The sequence below is a fragment of the Peromyscus maniculatus genome, chromosome 1, assembly GCF_049852395.1.
Source record: "Peromyscus maniculatus bairdii isolate BWxNUB_F1_BW_parent chromosome 1, HU_Pman_BW_mat_3.1, whole genome shotgun sequence".
NCBI lineage: Eukaryota > Metazoa > Chordata > Mammalia > Rodentia > Cricetidae > Peromyscus > Peromyscus maniculatus.
This window is the reverse complement of record NC_134852.1, coordinates 13,873,688-13,884,585: the sequence shown is the minus strand read 5'-3', so window position 1 is coordinate 13,884,585 and position 10,898 is coordinate 13,873,688. Positions and strand designations below refer to the sequence as shown.

General features: G+C 41.2%; 1 pseudogene; it reads left to right on the top strand.

Moving 5' to 3' along the window:
- The first annotated feature begins 5,806 nt into the window (after positions 1 to 5,806).
- On the top strand, positions 5,807 to 6,750 carry LOC102911392 (vomeronasal type-1 receptor 4-like; annotated as a pseudogene).
- Positions 6,751 to 10,898: the final 4,148 nt, after the last annotated feature.

Genomic DNA, 10,898 nt, shown 5'->3' with positions numbered 1-10,898 from the left:
TTGTTTCTTGGCTATAACCAGGAGTGTCTGTGGACCTCTGAGCACTGTCACCTTCTCCAGATATCAGAGATGCCAGAAATGGCTGAGATCTCTGTTTCCTTAATGATTTTGTGTTTCCCCTTCAGAGGGGAAGATGTTCTAGTAACAGTGAAGTCTATTAAGGGTACAGCTGGCCAAGGCTAGCAAATAGAATCTCTGGCCTAATTCAACATTAAAGTTACATGGGCCCATCATCTTCCTGAGGTATTCTGACTCAAGAAGGAAAGGCCACCTTATGATGTTGGGCTCACCTTAAGCCATACTAAAGAAAAGTTAGAAAAATTATCCCCCTGATGAAATCCTCTACTTTTTCAGATTCCCTGCCTAGCACAGGCTTTAACAAGAGCACAGCCAAGCTCTTCTGAACCACTTTTCTCTCTATCTCTGCTCTAAGCTATCTTGCCCTGAGATTGTCTTTCCCATCCCCTCAACCCCCACTAGGTGGCTGTCTTCCATTGTGTTGCTGAATTCCATGCTGGCTTAACTGGAGTACATGACCTTCTCCGTGACATGTCTGTTCCCCTCCTGTGAGAAGCCTCTGAGATTTACAGCATGACTTTACTTTTCAACTTGAATCAACTCATCCTTCAGCCTCTATTTGATGTATTTTGAAATCTTTTGTCACAACACTGTGAACTCCAAATGGAATCTCCAATTCCCTTTTATAAACTAGTGATGTTAAAGAAACCACCAAAATGTACACATAAAATAAGTAAATGTAATTTTAAGAATAAAGTATTACTGAAAGCATCCTGCAGATTCTTTTGCTTCTCTCTCTTCATCTGTGGTTCCCACTCTCTGCTGCTGCATGTCCTCTCATGATTTCTGAGGGAGACATCACCAAACTGATTCAACCCCCCCCCCCCAAGATTACTGTTGACAACAAATCCTGCTTTGGAATTGCTATTGAAGTTATGGTTCAGATTTCCCAGCATCCCACACTTGTTGTGAAAACTGTTTTCAAATAATCATTTGTATATTCCTTGGAGATTTTAGAAGACAAACATGCCTGATGGACACCATCTTGGTCAGCTATGATGATTGTTTCCTACAGTCTAAGTTTTCCTTCATTATCATCAACCAGTCTTACCACCTAAAGAAATAATCTTCAGACACTCTACTGCTCATGCCTTTCAAATCTTTAGTACTTTATTTATTGACTGTGTGTGTATGTGTGGTGATATATTGTGTTCCCTAGTAAAATTCACCTGAAGATCAGAGAACAGAACAAGCCACTAGATTAAACATAGAAGCCAGGCAGTGATGGCACACACCTTTAATCCCAGCACTTGAGAGTCACAGGCCTTTAATCCCAGCACTAGGAAGGAAATGATATGGCTGTGTGGAGAAAGGTATATAAGGCATGAGGAGATAGGAATTAAAGTCTTTTCATCTGAAAAGTCCCTTTTGGCTGAGGACTCAGAGATAGTCAGAGGATTCATGAAGTTGTTGAGGTGAGATGTGGTAGTGGCTTGTTCCTTTGTCCCTCTGATCCATCTGCATTTACCCCAATATCTGGCTCCGGGTATCCGGATATCCAATTTTAAAATATCCAGTAACCTAATAAGATCATTTTGGAATTTTAGAAACATGTATGTGAGTTTTTCAGTCTGTGTGTGTGTGTGTATGTGTGTGTGTGTGTGTGTGTGTGTGTGTGTGTGTGTGTGTGCAGACACATGTGCATGGGTAGCCGTGTAGTGGTCACTGGACAACTTGATGAAAAATACCTTGTAGGCACGGTCTTTAGTGGATGGAGGATGAGCCACAGTTTGGAGGGTTTTCTGTGGGTCCACAGGGTCTACAGAGAGAGACTAGTTTAGTGGCCCCAATTAAACACCTGAAGGAGTCAGTTCCTCTTAAACCATATAATTCAAATTGTCCAACCAAAGTCCTCAGGTTTTAAACATCAAGGTTGTTCTGAGTTTTTGCTGTGACATTCAATGGCTCCTCAGTGTCTTAAATAATATTTCATTCCAAGCAATCTCACCCATCCACAGCCCAACTCAATGTCACTGACTCTCAAAGCAAGTATCTGCTCAGCTCTAGTTTCAGTGGAGATGTGGTCATTCATGGTTTCTTTGACTCCCATGGTTTGTCAGCATCAGTCTAGAGCAGTGTCCCCATGGTTCTTCTCCTGCACAGAAATGGCCATAGAGTGTGGCACATTCACACCTCTAGTGAGAACCAAATCACACCCACTGAAACCATCCTGAAGTGAGGTCACATTTGTAAGCTTTATCTTGCAGACGGTATGATAAAGCCCCCCCACCATGGCAAAGACTTCCTTTTCTGCTATTTTAATGACAGTCTTTGTTCTACTACAGGCCTGACCTGCCACTGCTCAACACACTAATCCTCAACTCAATACTCACCACTGATTTTTTTTCTCTTCAGGAAACCTATGAGGACAAAACGCCATGAGATTGGATCCATGAATGACCCCAACCAAGGATGCTGGTCCTGTTTCAAATCTAAATAACCACCTCACCATTGCTATGATGACCCCAGAAATGACAGGTAAAGAACAGGAGTCGTGGGAAAACTGCATCCCACCAGTTATGTTGCCCATCCCTCTGCTGATGTTCCTGTTTCTCGACAGCTGGTGTGGATCTCCCAGTCCACATTAACCCACAGAAATACCTTCAACAGGAGACACAACTAAGAAGAAATGCTCAGCCCACCCCGGTCACAGTCTGTTCATTATGTTGTTAGCTTTCTCCCTTTCACCACCCACTCAGATGCCTCTAACTGCTTCTCTAGTGCATCCAGCAATGACCTCTGCTGACAGTGGTGCTGGCCAATACACTCTCCTTTATCTCAGGACCAATGTCTCACTAACATCACTCCTTCCAGGATGACGGGCATCACTCTTCCTCTTCTCCTTTAGTATAAGAAAAGAAAACCACCTCCATAGACACCCCCTGCCAGAGTTTTTCACCCCTGTTGTGGTTATTTCACAAGTCTATCTATATGAGGAGGAAGAAGCAACACTCCTGTTAACCAAAGATGAGAGATGTTCCTTCCTTTACTGGTAGGAAGAGGACTTGTCATCTCCCTTGGACCTTATGGGGCGACAACAACTGCCATCATCCAGACAAATCCTCTGGCAGGAGACTTCAGACACAGACTTGATCAGACAGTGACATCTACAGCTGAGAGCCTCCAGTCACTCCAAAGACAGATGAGCCGTCCTGCCGGGGTTGTGCTCCATAATAGAAGAACACCAGACCCTATAACTGCTCAATATGGGGAGACTTGCCTGGTTTTGGGGGAAGAATGTGGCTTCTATGTAAACAAATCAGATGTTAAATCTAATGTTACCACCCTCAAACTGCTCCACTAGACCTGCTTCAAAAATTCCTGTCATAGAGCAAAGTACCTGGTTCCATACCCCCTCATTTCTTGGCTCCTTCCTTCTCTCAGAGCTTGGATTATGCTCTGTTTTATTTGGATGCTTGCCCCTAGACTTCCTCATTTCCTCTGCTGACAGATCACCACTATTGCTAAAATTACCAACAATGAGTTCGTGATCCACTACCAGACCCTAGACCCTTCTGACACAGGTGAAAGGTTCCTCAAGGTTTACAATGTCACCTCTCCATTAAAAAATTAAGGGAGAGATGCTGGAAGCCGTGGCTGGCTGGTCGAGGTCCCAGTCTGCCATAAGTATAGCAGCTTTTTCCATAAACTTGGCAAAATGGAGCTCTCTCCCTCATGTAGAACTTTCTGCTCTCTGCCTAACCTCATCTGGAGAATGTCCTTGTGCCTGCAGGAATGACCTGATCTAAAACCTGCCTCTGATGCCAGATGCCTGATTCATCTTTAGATTGATGCTCGGCACAGATTCCTGCTACAAGACTTAGGTTTGGGCTCTGCTATAGGACCCTACTGCCACATACTAAGCCTTGTGATAGGAGTGTGCCACTTAATGCAAATTAGGACTTGTACCCAGGCTACTCCTTCCTTTACATTCCTTATACTCTGGAATAAAATGGAGCTGATTCACCAACATCTGTCTCTCAAAGAGCTGTCGCTGTTCATGCTCATGGGCTGCCAAAGTTTGTCTCCCCATCTGCCTCTTTCTGCACTTCCTGGTCCAACAGGCCTAGAGGGAGAGGACCCTCACAAATGTCATCATCTTTTACTTTGTTTCATTGGTCTAGTTATACCTTTCCTAATTCCTGGAATATTGACTAAGGATAACCACTGTACAAATAATATTAGAATGACATGGAAGATAATTAAAGGAAAAGTCATTCTATCCAAGACAGTGGAATATTTGGCCTGACTGGAGATTCAACATTCGCATACACGGGGCAAAAGCCGAGCCAGAAGATTATGTCCTGAGAAGGAAGGACCACTCCTAGGAAGGTGGGCTCACCATAAGCCATGCTGAAGAAGAGATTTGTCAAAAACTTTCACCTTGATGAAATACTGCACTTTTCATTCCCACATTCCCACACAGGCTCTTATTCAGCACAGCCATGCTGCTCTGAATTTCCTTTATTTCTTTCTCTAAGTATGATTGCCATAACGGTTTTTATTCTTGAGTATTTCTTCAAGCCCCACTCCCCACCATGGGGCTTTCTGCCACTGTGTGACTCATCTCTCTTCTGGCTTACCTCAAGTTCATGGATCTTTCCCAACAATGGTTGGGCCACAGATGGGAAAATAACAGACTCCTGATGACATGCTGATGGTCTTCCTGAAGGACATCATGCCAGTATGATTTTGCAAGTGTAGAATGAACGGCCTTGGAAATATATTCAACAAATCCCTTGGTCTGCACTAGAGTGCACCTCTCCACGCATGATGACAACACAAATTGAAAACTTAGATGCTCCCAAAGGAAACATGGAAAACTTACTCTAACTTCTGGCAGCTATTCCTTAGCATCCAACAAAGTCATAAACATTATCATTAATAAGCCGAAAGTAAAAATTGTAATACACCCCCAGGACCAATATTTTTTCCTTCATTAGAGGTATGGCAAAGTCTCCATGCAAACACTGTCACTGACATCACAGCTGAAAACTTATGCACTCTCTAAGGGATGTTAGTCTAGATAAACAGTCTTTTTATGAGCACTGGTACCCTGTGTTCATTCAGTCATCTGCACAATGTTCCATGCGAAATATTGGAGAGGTAAATATTTTTGGATCTGTCTCAGGGAAATAGATACACAGAGAAGATCTTCAAATGCAGAAGAAGTCAGAGCTGTGTTTCTTCAGTAAGCATTTAGGAACTGGCCTAGATCCTTGTGAGCATCTCCATCCTTGCTGTGGCTGGACAGGTGGAATTCTGCAACTGTAGATTTCTTCTTAATGTTCTCTTCTCCCTACTGAAACTCATAATGGTTAGGATAGTTGCTTTTATGTCTCTTGTTTACCTAATGGTGTCAGTGATTTCTTCATCCCAAGGAAATGTCTGTTTCACAGATTAGCACTTAGTTGAAAATGACTTTTAGTGTGACATCTCTGTATGGGATGGCTGATTTTTAGCTGATGGGTAGAGACTGACTGTTCCTTTGGAATACAATATAAAAAATAAGTTGTGGACTGAACAAAAGCTTTCAAAGGCATGCTTCAAAGACTCAAGTTTTAAAAGAATCTGTCTGGGCAAAAGTTCTTTGCAGTGTTCTCCAGGCCAAGCTCCTACACTGTGATAAACCGTGTATCCCTTCATAGAAGAAGTAACGACTCAAACCATTCATTATGCTCAGATATTGAGAAGTGTTTTGAAGAGAGAAGTGTTGCTCCGGGTCATCACTCCAGTCTGCACAGAAGACCTCTCCATGACTTCTCAGAGTAAAGCTCCATAAACCACTGAGGAATTGGATCTCCGGATGCTCCTGTTTTTCCAGGTTGGAACTGGGACTCTGGCCAACATTCTTCTGTTTTTCCATAATATCTCTCCCATGTTTACTGGCTCTCGACTGAGGTCCACACAGGTTATTGTCACCAACTTGGCCTTGGCCAATGCCTTCCTTCTCCTCATTACTGCATTTCCAAACAAGATGAGCTTTTTGCTCCTAGGAGTCCTCCAACTAACCTGCAATGTAAAATTGAGTTCTTAATTCACCTGGTGGCTCGAAGCACAAACATGTGCTCCACCTGTGTCCTGAGCATCCATCAGTTTCTCACTCTTGCTCCTGGACATTGGGGTAGGCTGATGCTCCGAGGAAGAGCCCCTAAAGTCCTGAGTTATTCTTGTTACAGTTGTTGGTTATTCAGTGTCTTAAATAACATCTACATTCCAATGAAAGTCAGTGGTCCAGAGAGCACAGGCAATGACACTAACAATATAAGAAAGTGGGTCTGCTCCACATCTGGATTCAGTGTAGGCATGGGCATGTTCCTTTTTTTCCATGATGTCACATTCATCAGCATCATGGTCTGGTCCAGTGTCTCCATGGTGCTTCTCCTCTATAGACATCACCAATGAACACAGCACAGCATCACTTCCAATCAGAACCACAGAGGCCATGCTGAGACCAGAGCAGCCCACACCATCCTGATGCTGGTGGTCACCTTTGTAAGCTTTTATGTTCTAGACTGTATTTGCAGTTTGTTTCAGGTTTCTTTCATGGACTATCGCATCTGTTTGAGGCATGTAAATGAAGTTTTGACTGCAGGCTTCCCCACTATTTCTCCCTTCCTGTTGATCTTTAGGGATCCTAAGAATCCCTGCTCTGTGCTCTTCAACTGCTGAGAACCACAGTCAACATGATAAACATAGAAGACAGCTTTACTAGCAGCAGTACACACTCTATTTAGTAAAAGTTGTTTGAAAATTCTTCCTCATAAAACAGACATGTTGACTTGCTAATCTTATCCCAGCGCTCTAGAGACTGTGCCAGGAGGATTGCAATGTAATCAATGGCATGTCAGGCTGTAGAGTGAGATCCCGTCCAACTTGTGATAATGAGACCCAGTCTCACAACTCCTTATATGTACCCTAAAAGAGAAGATAATAAATAAGTGAGAGAAAAAGAAAGAAAAAGAATTGCAGTCATCTCATAAATATTCACAATTGCCTTAGGAGATCAATGTCTTCCTGTTGGTTTATTGTTTTAGGTCACATGCAACCCATATTGCAGCCTATGTATATATATTCTTTTTATTCTTTTTCAAAATTTATTTATTTATATGTACACAGTGTTACACCTGCATGTATGCCTGCACACCAGCAGAGGGCACCAGATTTCATTATAGATGGTTGTGAGCCATCATGTGAACACTGGGAATTGAACTCATAACCTCTGAAATGACAGAAAACACCTAATCTCTGAGCCATCTCTCCAGCCTCTATATCAATATTCTTGATCATTTTTCCTTTCCTTTCAGATGTCTATACATATTCATGTTTATTGTTTGAACAGTTCATAGAAATGTTATGTCATATAGATGATTATAACAACTCATATATTAGTGTATAATTTTATAGTGTATAATCATGAATGCATGTTAATTGGCAGATATGAATTTTTACTGTTGAAAATGAAGATGTGTGCTTGTCCTAGAGTCTATACCCATATAAGTCACCTGAACACTATTAATATGCCATACTTCTCTTGTGTCTTCATTGCTCATATGTTTATTTTTAGTACTGGCATGTTGGGTAAAGAAAATGTTGTGCAATGGTAGAGTGCTACTCACATATGTAGGTCAACATTCTTTGTCTCTCCCTATAGAAATTTTGCTGGATGGACAAATATCCATAAAGCTGTAGAAACTTCATTTTTGGGATTCACTACCATAGATTTTCCTTACCATCATTGAAATCAAAACAAAGCTCCTATTTCCTAATAGACTCATTTATTTTTTCCTGTTTATTTTGCCTTTCTCCTGATGGTATACTCTGTTGACTGATTTGAGCACAGTTTATCATCTTACAAATTACAGTTTTTTAATTATTGTTGATTATTTATTTAGAAATGGAGGTGAGACACAAAATAATCACATTCTGGTTAGAACAACTGTGGAGCACCTCACTGGATATATAAGAATGATACGATGAATCTATCTCACCTCCAATATACGATATGCTGCTGTAGGATTCTCTCAGCATCAACAACCATGACCACACAGGAAAGAGTACATCTCCATACCAAAGTACAAATTTGAAGGTAATATACACTGTACGATATTGACTCATCTGCTGGCTACATAGTGATTACATATAGGTTTGTGTCTGTGTGTGTGTGTGTGTGTGTGTGTGTGTGTGTGTGTGTGTGTGTGTGTAGCTGAAGTTTTCCTGGTCCCACCTTGCTCACTGTTGTCCTGCAATCCCACAGCCGACAGACCCAAATGAACACACAGAAGCTTAATATTAATTAAAACTGCTTGGCCATTAGCTCAAGCCTACCACTGACTAGCTCCTACACTCAAACTCATGCCATTTCTGTTAATCTATATGTTGCCACATGTTCCTTGGCTTTACCTGTGTGTCCTTATATGCTGCTCCCTGAAAGGCACACTGGCATCTCCTGACTCAGCCTTGCTCTCCCAGAATTCTTCTCTGCTTATCCCTCCTATACTTCCTGCCTGGCTACTGGCCAATCAGTATTTTATTTATCAACAAATCAGAGCTACACATTCACATCATAGAGAAAGACATTAAATCATCACCCTTGTGTGTGTGTGTGTGTGTGTGTGTGTGTGTGTAAATCTCCTTTTGATGAAGCATATAGAAATTAGGAGATTCTCAGTGCATAGGGTCTAGACTGTCTTTAACAAAAGTGTGAATCTTCTGTCCAAAATACACATATGCAAAACACACCACTGGTTCCTTCTATAATCACTAGTCATCAAGTAAGAGTCATCATTTGCAGCCTTCCACTATACTGTGGATCTAAAGACTTTTGTGTGTGCACTGCCAGGTGCTCTGTGAGCTCACTGAGAAGCAGGCTCAGGAGATGTGGTTAGGTCTACTCAGTTGAGGCACAGACACTTGGTTTCAACACACCTCTAACATCCCTTCCATGAGTAAGGATGGGCTCTGACTCTGTGACAAGCACCAACGTGAACAGTAAAACAGGCCAAGAGAAAAGACTTTATGTCCTTCATAAAAACTGAGGGGAAAACTGTTTCAAGGAGAGGGGTCTATTGTCTATCCCTAGATATAATGATGTTTACAATAGAAATGGTTAATGGGCTGTCCATCCACCTAGAGGATAGAGGGGACATATGTCTAAAACTCCTCAGCCATTGCCTCAAGATGACCTTATATCAGGGCTTTTTCTTGTTTTTCTGTTGGACGTTGTCAACTTCAATTGGTTGATATGTTGCTATGATCATCTGCTATTTATTCTCAATGGAGATCACAAACATGTGTATATGAGAACATTTCCTGGACTGTACAATGTAGAAAATATTGTTGATTGACCTGTTTTATGTGGCATTTTCAGGGGAATAACAACAATTCATAATTGAACACTTTGTATAATGGAGATATTAATTTATTGCTATGATGTTACATATGAAGTTTGGAGCCAACTTTCTTGTTGACTTAAATCACTATTTTGCTCTGTTTCATCATATGATGAAAGGAAAAATAAAAAGGAAAAAGGACACAGGAAACGATATTGTAGAAAGGGTGTGAGAATGAAAATATCTTTAGAAAAAAAGTATATAAAGGTTAATATGGCTGAATGATTTCCCAGCATCAGGAAGAAAGTATGCAAGCCTGACCAAGTTATGATTGTCTGAGTAATTCTGAATGGAAGTGAAAGGTGAGATATGCCATCTGGGATCTTATCTTTGTAAGGTCAAAGTTCAATACTTTGAGTAAAAATGGGATTCTCTGCAAGTATTGGTCTTTCCTTGGTAAGTTTTACAAGCACTGCCTTAAAAGAATAAAATATTTGTCCAGTTGGTATGTATTTGAATGGATTAGGCTCTATGGGCTTTATTTTCAAGCTCTGTCTAAATATTACACAGTGGTTATTAATACCAGCCTTGGAGAGATGACTGAGCAGTTAAGAGTTCTTGTTACTCTCACAAAAGAGCTGGGTTTGGTTCGCAGTACCTACATATGGCTCACAGACATCTGTGGTTCAGGTTCCTGGGGATTCAGTGTGCTCTTCTGACCACTCATGGTACCAGGCATGTGTGCAGTGCACATACACTTACTCAAGCAAACATTCGTACATTAAAAATAAAAAATAATTTTTCATTTGTTTCCTTTTATTGAAGGTAGACTCTGTTCTCATACTATCTATTCTGATGACAGTTTCCTCTCCTTCTATTTAACCCTTCCCTCCCTCACTCCTTCCCTTCTTTCTTTATTCTTATCTTAAGGCCTGGGGAGGCACTTCAGTAGGTTGAGCATCCACTGTGCAAAACTCACAGCTTGAGTTGAATCCCCAGAGCTGTCATAAAGGTGGAAAGAGAGAACCAAGTCCCACGCTGTCCTCTGACCTCCATGTATGTGACACGGCATAAGCACACACACACACACAATTGTAGAGAAATACATAGAAATAGTTAGTAATGAACTAAAGTGTCTGATGGGTGCTCGGGGACTCTGAAGAGATGAAGGGTGGTACACTTCTTGGGTCCTAACTCGAGGTGATCTCTGTGGCTACATACAATAGCTGAACTTCCTCCTATGGGAAATAGATATTTTAATGAATATGATGGTGTTGATGAGGAGGATGGAGATGGAGAAGATGATGATGAAGATGACAGGAATGGAAAGGATGACGGTGTTTATAATAATGGGGGGACTTAGCATGTGTTTCTTTCTCCTCAATATGAAGATTTAACCTGACTGTACATCAGTATATACATAAATATATAAAAAATGCACATAAAGTATACACATAATATATGAATAAACATACATATTATTTGATT